Source organism: Drosophila bipectinata, unplaced genomic scaffold (genome assembly GCF_030179905.1).
Source record: "Drosophila bipectinata strain 14024-0381.07 unplaced genomic scaffold, DbipHiC1v2 scaffold_30, whole genome shotgun sequence".
NCBI lineage: Eukaryota > Metazoa > Arthropoda > Insecta > Diptera > Drosophilidae > Drosophila > Drosophila bipectinata.
The window spans coordinates 42,501-57,895 of NW_027222953.1; the positions used below are offsets into that span (position 1 = coordinate 42,501).

Consider the following 15,395-nt stretch of genomic DNA (forward strand, 5'->3'; position numbering starts at 1 on the left):
CATGCTTGGGATTGTGAACTGAAACTGTTCACATGAACTTGGAATTCCTAGTAAGTGTGAGTCATTAACTCGCATTGATTACGTCCCTGCCCTTTGTGCACACCGCCCGTCGCTACTACCGATTGAATTATTTAGTGAGGTCTCCGGACGTGATCACTGTGACGCCTTGTGTGTTACGGTTGTTTCGCAGAAGTTGACCGAACTTGATTATTTAGAGGAAGTAAAAGTCGTAACAAGGTTTCCGTAGGTGAACCTGCGGAAGGATCATTATTGAATGAATCTTATCCGTTATTAAAATATTTATTATATATAAATATATAAATAAAAATTACCCAAAAATAAAAGACATATATATTATATTGAATATATAGACCATTTGTTGTCTTCAATATAAATTGCGTGTATATTTAATTAATATACATGCGTTGCGTGATGTATTGTTCATATTAAATTATGCGCATACATTGATAAATGCAACACCTAAAATATACATTGTTGTACCTCTGATATACAGGTTAATGCTTTATATAATATTAAAACAATATAAATTATATTTATATTGATTATATAAAACTAAGACATTTCGCAACAATTATTTTAGGTATATAAAAAAATTAAACATATTTTATATGTTTAAATATAGACGAATATATTGAATATAAATTGCGTGTATATTTAATTAATATACATGCGTTGCGTGATGTATTGTTCATATTAAATTATGCGCATACATTGATAAATGCAACACCTAAAATATACATTGTTGTACCTGATATACAGGTTAATGCTTTATATAATATTAAAACAATATAAATTATATTTATATTGATTATATAAAACTAAGACATTTCGCAACAATTATTTAGGTATAAAATAACTTTATTGAAGGAATTGATATATGCCAGTTAAATGGTGTATTTTTAATTTCTTTCAATAAAAACATAATTGACGAATTGTATATTTATATATATTTATAAAACTCTAAGCGGTGGATCACTCGGCTCATGGGTCGATGAAGAACGCAGCAAACTGTGCGTCATCGTGTGAACTGCAGGACACATGAACATCGACATTTTGAACGCATATCGCAGTCCATGCTGTTATGTACTTTAATTAATTTTATAGTGCTGCTTGGACTACATATGGTTGAGGGTTGTAAGACTATGCTAATAAAGTTGCTTATTATTATATATTTTTATAATGATATGCATATGGTATATTATTGGATATATTTATATATTCATAATATTAAATATAAAAGCAATTATCTCAAATATTTATAAAAGAAAAAATGAAGATATACAATTCTTTCTTTTTTCAATTCAAATAATACTGAGAAATGTCTAGCATAAAAAAAATTAAATTTTTTTTAACTAGAATTGTCTCTTATTTAAAGATGCGAAAATTGAAAATATATCAAATATATTGTTCTTCATAGAGATATATTGTTTATATATATATACATTGCTTTATACAACCTCAACTCATATGGGACTACCCCCTGAATTTAAGCATATTAATTAGGGGAGGAAAAGAAACTAACAAGGATTTTCTTAGTAGCGGCGAGCGAAAAGAAATCAGTTCAGCACTAAGTCACTTTGTCTATATGGCAAATGTGAGATGCAGTGTATGGAGCGTCAATATTCTAGTATGAGAAATTAACGATTTAAGTCCTTCTTAAATGAGGCCATTTACCCATAGAGGGTGCCAGGCCCGTATAACGTTAATGATTACTAGATGATGTTTCCAAAGAGTCGTGTTGCTTGATAGTGCAGCACTAAGTGGGTGGTAAACTCCATCTAAAACTAAATATAACCATGAGACCGATAGTAAACAAGTACCGTGAGGGAAAGTTGAAAAGAACTCTGAATAGAGAGTTAAATAGTACGTGAAACTGCTTAGAGGTTAAGCCCGATGAACCTGAATATCCATTATGGAAAATTCATCATTAAAGTTATAATATTTAAATAATATTATAGAAATAGTGTGCATTTTTTCCATATAAGGACATTGTAATCTATTAACATATATAATTTATCATAAAATATGACTTATAGTTTATTCAAATTATTATGCTTGCATTTTAACATAGGATAAATGTCATTAATTTGATAAAGTGTTGATAGATTAATAAGAATACAGTGCGTTAATTTTTCGGAATTATATAATGGCATAATTATCATTGATTTTTGTGTTTATTATATGCACTTGTATGATTAACAATGCGAAAGATTCAGGATACCTTCGGGACCCGTCTTGAAACACGGACCAAGGAGTCTAACATATGTGCAAGTTATTGGGATATAAACCTAATAGCGTAATTAACTTGACTATTAATGGGATTAGTTTTTTAACTATTTTATAGTTAATTAACACAATCCCGGGGCGTTCTATATAGTTATGTATAATAATATTTATATTATTTATGCCTCTAACTGGAACGTACCTTGAGCAGATATGCTGTGACCCGAAAGATGGTGAACTATACTTGATCAGGTTGAAGTCAGGGGAAACCCTGATGGAAGACCGAAACAGTTCTGACGTGCAAATCGATTGTCAGAATTGAGTATAGGGGCGAAAGACCAATCGAACCATCTAGTAGCTGGTTCCTTCCGAAGTTTCCCTCAGGATAGCTGGTGCATTTTAATGTTATATAAAATAATCTTATCTGGTAAAGCGAATGATTAGAGGCCTTAGGGTCGAAACGATCTTAACCTATTCTCAAACTTTAAATGGGTAAGAACCTTAACTTTCTTGATATGAAGTTTAAGGTTATGATATAATGTGCCCAGTGGGCCACTTTTGGTAAGCAGAACTGGCGCTGTGGGATGAACCAAACGTAATGTTACGGTGCCCAAATTAACAACTCATGCAGAAACCATGAAAGGCGTTGGTTGCTTAAAACAGCAGGACGGTGATCATGGAAGTCGAAATCCGCTAAGGAGTGTGTAACAACTCACCTGCCGAAGCAACTAGCCCTTAAAATGGATGGCGCTTAAGTTGTATACCTATACATTACCGCTAAAGTAGATGATTTATATTACTTGTAATATAAATTTTGAAACTTTAGTGAGTAGGAAGGTACAATGGTATGCGTAGAAGTGTTTGGCGTAAGCCTGCATGGAGCTGCTATTGGTACAGATCTTGGTGGTAGTAGCAAATAATCGAATGAGACCTTGGAGGACTGAAGTGGAGAAGGGTTTCGTGTGAACAGTGGTTGATCACGAGTTAGTCGGTCCTAAGTTCAAGGCGAAAGCCGAAAATTTTCAAGTAAAAATAAATATTACAATTATTGTGAAAATTATATACTTGAATAATTTTGAACGAAAGGGAATACGGTTCCAATTCCGTAACCTGTTGAGTATCCGTTTGTTATTAAATATGGGCCTCGTGCTCATCCTGGCAACAGGAACGACCATAAAGAAGCCGTCGAGAGATATCGGAAGAGTTTTCTTTTCTGTTTTATAGTCGTACTACCATGGAAGTCTTTCGCAGAGAGATATGGTAGATGGGCTAGAAGAGCATGACATATACTGTTGTGTCGATATTTTCTCCTCGGACCTTGAAAATTTATGGTGGGGATACGCAAACTTCTCAACAGGCCGTACCAATATCCGCAGCTGGTCTCCAAGGTGAAGAGTCTCTAGTCGATAGAATAATGTAGGTAAGGGAAGTCGGCAAATTAGATCCGTAACTTCGGGATAAGGATTGGCTCTGAAGATTGAGATAGTCGGGCTTGATTGGGAAACAATAATATGGTTTATGTGCTCGTTCTGGGTAAATAGAGTTATAATCATTTATGGTTGTAACTTGTTCCCCGGATAGTTTAGTTACGTATCCAATTGTGGAACTTTCTTGCTAAAATTTTTAAGAATACTAGTTGGGTCAAACCAATTAGTTCTTATTAATTATAACGATTATCAATTAACAATCAATTCAGAACTGGCACGGACTTGGGGAATCCGACTGTCTAATTAAAACAAAGCATTGTGATGGCCCTAGCGGGTGTTGACACAATGTGATTTCTGCCCAGTGCTCTGAATGTCAAAGTGAAGAAATTCAAGTAAGCGCGGGTCAACGGCGGGAGTAACTATGACTCTCTTAAGGTAGCCAAATGCCTCGTCATCTAATTAGTGACGCGCATGAATGGATTAACGAGATTCCTTCTGTCCCTATCTACTATCTAGCGAAACCACAGCCAAGGGAACGGGCTTGGAATAATTAGCGGGGAAAGAAGACCCTTTTGAGCTTGACTCTAATCTGGCAGTGTAAGGAGACATAAGAGGTGTAGAATAAGTGGGAGATATTAGACTTCGGTTTGGTATCGACAATGAAATACCACTACTCTTATTGTTTCCTTACTTACTTGATTAAATGGAACGTGTATCATTTCCTAGCCATTATACGGATATATTTATTATATCTTATGGTATTGGGTTTTGATGCAAGCTTCTTGATCAAAGTATCACGAGTTTGTTATATAATCGCAAACAAATTCTTTAATGAGAGATGCATTCATGTATTATCGATTTGAAAATTTGGTATAACTCCAATTACTCAGGTATGATCCAATTCAAGGACATTGCCAGGTAGGGAGTTTGACTGGGGCGGTACATCTCTCAAATAATAACGGAGGTGTCCCAAGGCCAGCTCAGTGCGGACAGAAACCACACATAGAGCAAAAGGGCAAATGCTGACTTGATCTCGGTGTTCAGTACACACAGGGACAGCAAAAGCTCGGCCTATCGATCCTTTTGGTTTAAAGAGTTTTTAACAAGAGGTGTCAGAAAAGTTACCATAGGGATAACTGGCTTGTGGCGGCCAAGCGTTCATAGCGACGTCGCTTTTTGATCCTTCGATGTCGGCTCTTCCTATCATTGTGAAGCAAAATTCACCAAGCGTTGGATTGTTCACCCATGCAAGGGAACGTGAGCTGGGTTTAGACCGTCGTGAGACAGGTTAGTTTTACCCTACTAATGACAAAACGTTGTTGCGACAGCATTCCTGCGTAGTACGAGAGGAACCGCAGGTACGGACCAATGGCACAATACTTGTTCGAGCGAACAGTGGTATGACGCTACGTCCGTTGGATTATGCCTGAACGCCTCTAAGGTCGTATCCGTGCTGGACTGCAATGATAAATAAGGGGCAATTTGCATTGTATGGCTTCTAAACCATTTAAAGTTTATTATTTATATTTTAAACGACAATGGATGTGATGCCAATGTAATTTGTAACATAGTAAATTGGGAGGATCTTTGATCACCTGATGCCATGCTAGTTACATATGAAAACATTATTTAATACAATGACAAAGCCTAGAATCAATTGTAAACGACTTTTGTAACGGGCAAGGTGTTGTAAGTGGTTGAGCAGCTGCCATACTGCGATCCACTGAAGCTTATCCTTTGCTTGATGATTCGAAATATAAAAAAAATGTAAATATGCATGTGTAAATATGTATATTTAGTATAAAAAATCTTTATATGCTATATCTAAGAAAGCATATAAGGATTTATCACGGGTTGTCCACGTTTCCCTACTAATTGTGGCCTACTAACTGTTTCGTCATCTTATTAGTGACGTGAAAAATGAAAATAATATTTTTCATTTATATTGTTATAAGTCTTAAACCTTAAGACGGCGGGAGTTGAATTACTTTCGTTTAGGTAGCCAAATGCCTCGTCATCTTATTAGTGACGTGAAAAATGAAAATAATATTTTTCATTTATATTGTTATAAGTCTTAAACCTTATAACGGCGGAAGATGAATTACTTTCTTTTAGGTAGCCAAATGCCTCGTCATCTTATTAGTGACGTGAAAAATGAAAATAATATTTTTCATTTATATTGTTATAAGTCTTAAACTTTAAGACGGCGGGAGTTGAATTACTTTCGCATAGGTAGCCAAATGCCTCGTCATCTTATTAGTGACGCGCATGATTCAATTCAAGAGATTCCTTCTGTCCCTATTTAAAACCTCACGGATATTAAAAATATTAAACATATATTGTTATAAGTCTTAAACCTTAAGACGGCGGGAGTTGAATTACTTTCGCATAGGTAGCCAAATGCCTCGTCATCTTATTAGTGACGCGCATGATTCAATTCAAGAGATTCCTTCTGTCCCTATTTAAAACCTCACGGATATTAAAAATATTAAACATATATTGTTATAAGTCTTAAACCTTAAGACGGCGGGAGTTGAATTACTTTCGCATAGGTAGCCAAATGCCTCGTCATCTTATTAGTGACGTGAAAAATGAAAATAATATTTTTCATTTATATTGTTATAAGTCTTAAACTTTAAGACGGCGGGAGTTGAATTACTTTCGCATAGGTAGCCAAATGCCTCGTCATCTTATTAGTGACGTGAAAAATGAAAATAATATTTTTCATTTATATTGTTATAAGTCTTAAACCTTATAACGGCGGAAGATGAATTACTTTCGTTTAGGTAGCCAAATGCCTCGTCATCTTAATAGTGACGTGAAAAATGAAAATAATATTTTTCATTTATATTGTTATAAGTCTTAAACTTTAAGACGGCGGGAGTTGAATTACTTTCGCATAGGTAGCCAAATGCCTCGTCATCTTATTAGTGACGTGAAAAATGAAAATAATATTTTTCATTTATATTGTTATAAGTCTTAAACCTTATAACGGCGGAAGATGAATTACTTTCGTTTAGGTAGCCAAATGCCTCGTCATCTTATTAGTGACGTGAAAAATGAAAATAATATTTTTCATTTATATTGTTATAAGTCTTAAACTTTAAGACGGCGGGAGTTGAATTACTTTCGCATAGGTAGCCAAATGCCTTGTCATCTTATTAGTGACGCGCATGATTCAATTCAAGAGATTCCTTCTGTCCCTATTTAAAACCTCACGGATATTAAAAATATTAAACATATATTGTTATAAGTCTTAAACCTTAAGACGGCGGGAGTTGAATTACTTTCGCATAGGTAGCCAAATGCCTCGTCATCTTATTAGTGACGCGCATGATTCAATTCAAGAGATTCCTTCTGTCCCTATTTAAAACCTCACGGATATTAAAAATATTAAACATATATTGTTATAAGTCTTAAACCTTAAGACGGCGGGAGTTGAATTACTTTCGCATAGGTAGCCAAATGCCTCGTCATCTTATTAGTGACGCGCATGATTCAATTCAAGAGATTCCTTCTGTCCCTATTTAAAACCTCACGGATATTAAAAATATTAAACATATATTGTTATAAGTCTTAAACCTTAAGACGGCGGGAGTTGAATTACTTTCGCATAGGTAGCCAAATGCCTTGTCATCTTATTAGTGACGCGCATGATTCAATTCAAGAGATTCCTTCTGTCCCTATTTAAAACCTCACGGATATTAAAAATATTAAACATATATTGTTATAAGTCTTAAACCTTAAGACGGCGGGAGTTGAATTACTTTCGCATAGGTAGCCAAATGCCTCGTCATCTTATTAGTGACGCGCATGATTCAATTCAAGAGATTCCTTCTGTCCCTATTTAAAACCTCACGGATATTAAAAATATTAAACATATATTGTTATAAGTCTTAAACCTTAAGACGGCGGGAGTTGAATTACTTTCGCATAGGTAGCCAAATGCCTCGTCATCTTATTAGTGACGCGCATGATTCAATTCAAGAGATTCCTTCTGTCCCTATTTAAAACCTCACGGATATTAAAAATATTAAACATATATTGTTATAAGTCTTAAACCTTAAGACGGCGGGAGTTGAATTACTTTCGCATAGGTAGCCAAATGCCTCGTCATCTTATTAGTGACGCGCATGATTCAATTCAAGAGATTCCTTCTGTCCCTATTTAAAACCTCACGGATATTAAAAATATTAAACATATATTGTTATAAGTCTTAAACCTTAAGACGGCGGGAGTTGAATTACTTTCGCATAGGTAGCCAAATGCCTCGTCATCTTATTAGTGACGCGCATGATTCAATTCAAGAGATTCCTTCTGTCCCTATTTAAAAACTCACGAATATTAAAAATATTAAAAATATTTTCATATGGATATGCAATCGTATGGATATCCAAATATGTGTGGGAAAGTCGTACTTCCTATACGATAAATGACCGGATTGACGAAACCGTGTTCAAAAAGGTATATAGGGTAGGTGGTGTTCGGCCTACCAATATAATATTAAAATAATATTATATTAAACAGAAGATCGCCAGTATTAATATATAAGCATATGGTTATGAATACATATGCATATAACATATATGAAAATATATGAATATATAAAAAAAATATATATGAATATGAAAATATTTATATGTATATGGAATATATGGTAGGTGATGATGTTAGCCTACCATATAATATATAATATAATAATTTAATTATATTATATTAAATATGGAAATATTAAAAATATATTAAAAATATTAAAAATATTTTCATATGGATATGCAATCGTATGGATATCCAAATATGTGTGGGAAAGTCATACTTCCCATACAATAAATGACCGGATTGACGAAACCGTGTTCAAAAAGGTATATAGGGTAGGTGGTGTTCAGCCTGCCAATATAATATTAAAATAATATTATATTAAACAGAAGACCGCCAGTATTAATATATGAGCATATGGTTATGAATACATATGCATATAACATATATGAAAATATATGAATATAAAAAAATATATATGGATATGAAAATATTTATATGTATATGAAATATATGGTAGGTGATGAGGATAGCCTACCATATAATATATAATATAATAATTTAATTATATTATATTAAATATGGAAATATTAAAAATATATTAAAAATATTAAAAATATTTTCATATGGATATGCAATCGTATGGATATCCAAATATGTGTGGGAAAGTCATACTTCCCATACAATAAATGACCGGATTGACGAAACCGTGTTCAAAAAGGTATATAGGGTAGGTGGTGTTCGGCCTACCAATATAATATTAAAATAATATTATATTAAACAGAAGACCGCCAGTATTAATATATGAGCATATGGTTATGAATACATATGCATATAACATATATGAAAATATATGAATATAAAAAAATATATATGGATATGAAAATATTTATATGTATATGAAATATATGGTAGGTGATGGTGATAGCCTACCATATAATATATAATATAATAATTTAATTATATTATATTAAATATGGAAATATTAAAAATATATTAAAAATATTAAAAATATTTTCATATGGATATGCAATCGTATGGATATCCAAATATGTGTGGGAAAGTCATACTTCCCATACAATAAATGACCGGATTGACGAAACCGTGTTCAAAAAGGTATATAGGGTAGGTGGTGTTCGGCCTACCAATATAATATTAAAATAATATTATATTAAACAGAAGACCGCCAGTATTAATATATAAGCATATGGTTATGAATACATATGCATATAACATATATGAAAATATATGAATATAAAAAAATATATATGGATATGAAAATATTTATATGTATATGAAATATATGGTAGGTGATGGTGATAGCCTACCATATAATATATAATATAATAATTTAATTATATTATATTAAATATGGAAATATTAAAAATATATTAAAAATATTAAAAATATTTTCATATGGATATGCAATCGTATGGATATCCAAATATGTGTGGGAAAGTCATACTTCCCATACAATAAATGACCGGATTGACGAAACCGTGTTCAAAAAGGTATATAGGGTAGGTGGTGTTCAGCCTGCCAATATAATATTAAAATAATATTATATTAAACAGAAGATCGCCAGTATTAATATATAAGCATATGGTTATGAATACATATGCATATAACATATATGAAAATATATGAATATATAAAAAAAAATATATATGAATATGAAAATATTTATATGTATATGGAATATATGGTAGGTGATGATGTTAGCCTACCATATAATATATAATATAATAATTTAATTATATTATATTAAATATGGAAATATTAAAAATATATTAAAAATATTAAAAATATTTTCATATGGATATGCAATCGTATGGATATCCAAATATGTGTGGGAAAGTCATACTTCCCATACAATAAATGACCGGATTGACGAAACCGTGTTCAAAAAGGTATATAGGGTAGGTGGTGTTCAGCCTGCCAATATAATATTAAAATAATATTATATTAAACAGAAGATCGCCAGTATTAATATATAAGCATATGGTTATGAATACATATGCATATAACATATATGAAAATATATGAATATATAAAAAAAAATATATATGAATATGAAAATATTTATATGTATATGGAATATATGGTAGGTGATGATGTTAGCCTACCATATAATATATAATATAATAATTTAATTATATTATATTAAATATGGAAATATTAAAAATATATTAAAAATATTAAAAATATTTTCATATGGATATGCAATCGTATGGATATCCAAATATGTGTGGGAAAGTCATACTTCCCATACAATAAATGACCGGATTGACGAAACCGTGTTCAAAAAGGTATATAGGGTAGGTGGTGTTCAGCCTGCCAATATAATATTAAAATAATATTATATTAAACAGAAGACCGCCAGTATTAATATATGAGCATATGGTTATGAATACATATGCATATAACATATATGAAAATATATGAATATAAAAAAATATATATGGATATGAAAATATTTATATGTATATGAAATATATGGTAGGTGATGAGGATAGCCTACCATATAATATATAATATAATAATTTAATTATATTATATTAAATATGGAAATATTAAAAATATATTAAAAATATTAAAAATATTTTCATATGGATATGCAATCGTATGGATATCCAAATATGTGTGGGAAAGTCATACTTCCCATACAATAAATGACCGGATTGACGAAACCGTGTTCAAAAAGGTATATAGGGTAGGTGGTGTTCGGCCTACCAATATAATATTAAAATAATATTATATTAAACAGAAGACCGCCAGTATTAATATATGAGCATATGGTTATGAATACATATGCATATAACATATATGAAAATATATGAATATAAAAAAATATATATGGATATGAAAATATTTATATGTATATGAAATATATGGTAGGTGATGGTGATAGCCTACCATATAATATATAATATAATAATTTAATTATATTATATTAAATATGGAAATATTAAAAATATATTAAAAATATTAAAAATATTTTCATATGGATATGCAATCGTATGGATATCCAAATATGTGTGGGAAAGTCATACTTCCCATACAATAAATGACCGGATTGACGAAACCGTGTTCAAAAAGGTATATAGGGTAGGTGGTGTTCGGCCTACCAATATAATATTAAAATAATATTATATTAAACAGAAGACCGCCAGTATTAATATATAAGCATATGGTTATGAATACATATGCATATAACATATATGAAAATATATGAATATAAAAAATATATATGGATATGAAAATATTTATATGTATATGAAATATATGGTAGGTGATGGTGATAGCCTACCATATAATATATAATATAATAATTTAATTATATTATATTAAATATGGAAATATTAAAAATATATTAAAAATATTAAAAATATTTTCATATGGATATGCAATCGTATGGATATCCAAATATGTGTGGGAAAGTCATACTTCCCATACAATAAATGACCGGATTGACGAAACCGTGTTCAAAAAGGTATATAGGGTAGGTGGTGTTCAGCCTGCCAATATAATATTAAAATAATATTATATTAAACAGAAGACCGCCAGTATTAATATATGAGCATATGGTTATGAATACATATGCATATAACATATATGAAAATATATGAATATAAAAAAAATTTATTTGGATATGAAAATATTTAAAGGATTATGAAATAAATGGAGGGTGATGGGGATAGCCTACCATATAATATATAATATAATAATATTTATTATATTATAATAAATATGGAAATATTAAATTATTTTCATATGGATATGGATATGGATATGGATATGGATATACATATTCATATGGATATACTAAAATATACTGAAATATACCGATGAGTATATTTAGGTGAGGGTAAAAAGGCAAATAAATACCCAGCTTGACGAAAGTGTGTTCAAAAAGGTATATAGGGTAGGTGGTGTCGTCCTACCAATATAGTATATTATTTATATTATATGAATATACTAAAATACCGATGAGTATTTTTAGGTGAGGGAAAGAAGGCAAATAAATACCCAGCTTGACGAAAGTGTGGTCAAAAAGGTATATATGGTAGGTGGTGTAAGCCTATCTATATAATATAACATACTATATTATATATTATATATACACTATATTGTATACTTAGATAATATCGTTGAAGCGTCTACGTCTTATTATAAATTATAATTTGACAAGTTTCCAATTATTATCGTTAATTTCTGGTTCTAGGCAAATAAAAATTTCTTTTTATTATATCCTAGTAAGTATATGGAATTAAATTTAATTTCATATACGTATATGATAATAGTAGTAATATTATTATTATTATTATTGTATAAATAAATATGAATAAACTATATATATGAAAATATATAAATATATGAAAATTAAAAAGTGCTTAGTTTTATATCATATAAAACTAGACTTTTATATACAAAGAAAATAAATTTTAAATTTATTATCAAAATACATATGCGATAATTTTATTATAAAATTAAGCAAATATATATATGTGAATATATACAAATTGTTGTATGTGAAAATATAAAGATATTTTAGAATTAAATATATGCATAATATTGTATTTTATTAAAAAAAAATATTAAAGAAGGCTTATATAAATAAAAAGACCGCCCGCTCATATAAATACCCTAACACAAACGAGGGTTTAAGAAAAAGCCATGAAAAAAATATACCCTGAGGTGTATGCGTTGGGCACCCGAGGGATATATTAAAAATATATATATATATATATATATATATATTTTAATAAATGAACGAATATTGAATGCCATATAATAATTGGCCAAATTCGTTAATATTTTAATTTATACAAATATTTGCAATATTTATTTTCTATATATCAATATGAAAATGAAATATATCAAAGATATAAACATTATTCTGGTTGATCCTGCCAGTAGTTATATGCTTGTCTCAAAGATTAAGCCATGCATGTCTAAGTACACACGCATTAAAAGTGAAACCGCAAAAGGCTCATTATATCAGTTATGGTTCCTTAGATCGTTAACAGTTACTTGGATAACTGTGGTAATTCTAGAGCTAATACATGCAATTAAAACATGAACCTTATGGGACATGTGCTTTTATTAGGCTAAAACCAAGCGATCGCAAGATCGTTATATTGGTTGAACTCTAGATAACATGCAGATCGTATGGTCTTGTACCGACGACAGATCTTTCAAATGTCTGCCCTATCAACTTTTGATGGTAGTATCTAGGACTACCATGGTTGCAACGGGTAACGGGGAATCAGGGTTCGATTCCGGAGAGGGAGCCTGAGAAACGGCTACCACATCTAAGGAAGGCAGCAGGCGCGTAAATTACCCACTCCCAGCTCGGGGAGGTAGTGACGAAAAATAACAATACAGGACTCATATCCGAGGCCCTGTAATTGGAATGAGTACACTTTAAATCCTTTAACAAGGACCAATTGGAGGGCAAGTCTGGTGCCAGCAGCCGCGGTAATTCCAGCTCCAATAGCGTATATTAAAGTTGTTGCGGTTAAAACGTTCGTAGTTGAACTTGTGCTTCATACGGGTAGTACAACATACAATTGTAGTTAGTACTATACCTTTATGTATGTAAGCGTATTACCGGTGGAGTTCTTATATATGTTTAAATACTTGTATTTTTTCATATGTTCCTCCTATTTAAAAACCTGCATTAGTGCTCTTAAACGAGTGTTATTGTGGGCCGGTACAATTACTTTGAACAAATTAGAGTGCTTAAAGCAGGCTTCAAATGCCTGAATATTCTGTGCATGGGATAATGAAATAAGACCTCTGTTCTGCTTTCATTGGTTTTCAGATCAAGAGGTAATGATTAATAGAAGCAGTTTGGGGGCATTAGTATTACGACGCGAGAGGTGAAATTCTTGGACCGTCGTAAGACTAACTTAAGCGAAAGCATTTGCCAAAGATGTTTTCATTAATCAAGAACGAAAGTTAGAGGTTCGAAGGCGATCAGATACCGCCCTAGTTCTAACCATAAACGATGCCAGCTAGCAATTGGGTGTAGCTACTTTTATGGCTCTCTCAGTCGCTTCCCGGGAAACCAAAGCTTTTGGGCTCCGGGGGAAGTATGGTTGCAAAGCTGAAACTTAAAGGAATTGACGGAAGGGCACCACCAGGAGTGGAGCCTGCGGCTTAATTTGACTCAACACGGGAAAACTTACCAGGTCCGAACATAAGTGTGTAAGACAGATTGATAGCTCTTTCTCGAATCTATGGGTGGTGGTGCATGGCCGTTCTTAGTTCGTGGAGTGATTTGTCTGGTTAATTCCGATAACGAACGAGACTCAAATATATTAAATAGATATCTTCAGGATTATGGTGTTGAAGCTTATATAGCCTTCATTCATGGTAGCAGTAAAATGTTTATTGTGTTTGAATGTGTTTATATAAGTGGAGCCGTACCTGTTGGTTTGTCCCATTATAAGGATACTAGCTTCTTAAATGGACAAATTGCGTCTAGCAATAATGAGATTGAGCAATAACAGGTCTGTGATGCCCTTAGATGTCCTGGGCTGCACGCGCGCTACAATGAAAGTATCAACGTGTATTTCCTAGACCGAGAGGTCCGGGTAAACCGCTGAACCACTTTCATGCTTGGGATTGTGAACTGAAACTGTTCACATGAACTTGGAATTCCTAGTAAGTGTGAGTCATTAACTCGCATTGATTACGTCCCTGCCCTTTGTGCACACCGCCCGTCGCTACTACCGATTGAATTATTTAGTGAGGTCTCCGGACGTGATCACTGTGACGCCTTGTGTGTTACGGTTGTTTCGCAGAAGTTGACCGAACTTGATTATTTAGAGGAAGTAAAAGTCGTAACAAGGTTTCCGTAGGTGAACCTGCGGAAGGATCATTATTGAATGAATCTTATCCGTTATTAAAATATTTATTATATATAAATATATAAATAAAAATTACCCAAAAATAAAAGACATCTATATTATATTGAATATATAGACCATTTGTTGTCTTCAATATAAATTGCGTGTATATTTAATTAATATACATGCGTTGCGTGATGTATTGTTCATATTAAATTATGCGCATACATTGATAAATGCAACACCTAAAAATTACATTGTTGTACCTGATATACAGGTTAATGCTTTATATAATATTAAAACAATATAAATATATTTATATTGATTATAT

General features: G+C 31.8%; 4 non-coding genes across 4 annotated transcripts in view; all 4 read left to right on the forward strand.

Annotated features, from left to right (window-relative positions):
- LOC138927521 (small subunit ribosomal RNA) overlaps positions 1-270 on the forward strand; it is a 1,995-nt gene extending 1,725 nt beyond the window's left edge. Inside the window, exon 1 of the ribosomal RNA XR_011444001.1 lies at positions 1-270. This exon is cut by the window's left edge and continues 1,725 nt beyond it. This is a non-coding gene — a ribosomal RNA (small subunit ribosomal RNA).
- A 707-nt stretch (positions 271-977) lies between these two features.
- LOC138927525 (5.8S ribosomal RNA) lies at positions 978-1,156 on the forward strand. Its single transcript, XR_011444004.1, has one exon. It is a non-coding gene; the product is annotated as a 5.8S ribosomal RNA (ribosomal RNA).
- Positions 1,157-1,474: 318 nt separating this feature from the next.
- On the forward strand, positions 1,475-5,424 carry LOC138927522 (large subunit ribosomal RNA). Its single transcript, XR_011444002.1, has one exon. It is a non-coding gene; the product is annotated as a large subunit ribosomal RNA (ribosomal RNA).
- A 7,680-nt stretch (positions 5,425-13,104) lies between these two features.
- LOC138927520 (small subunit ribosomal RNA) lies at positions 13,105-15,099 on the forward strand. Its single transcript, XR_011444000.1, has one exon. It is a non-coding gene; the product is annotated as a small subunit ribosomal RNA (ribosomal RNA).
- The last annotated feature ends 296 nt before the right edge of the window (positions 15,100-15,395 follow it).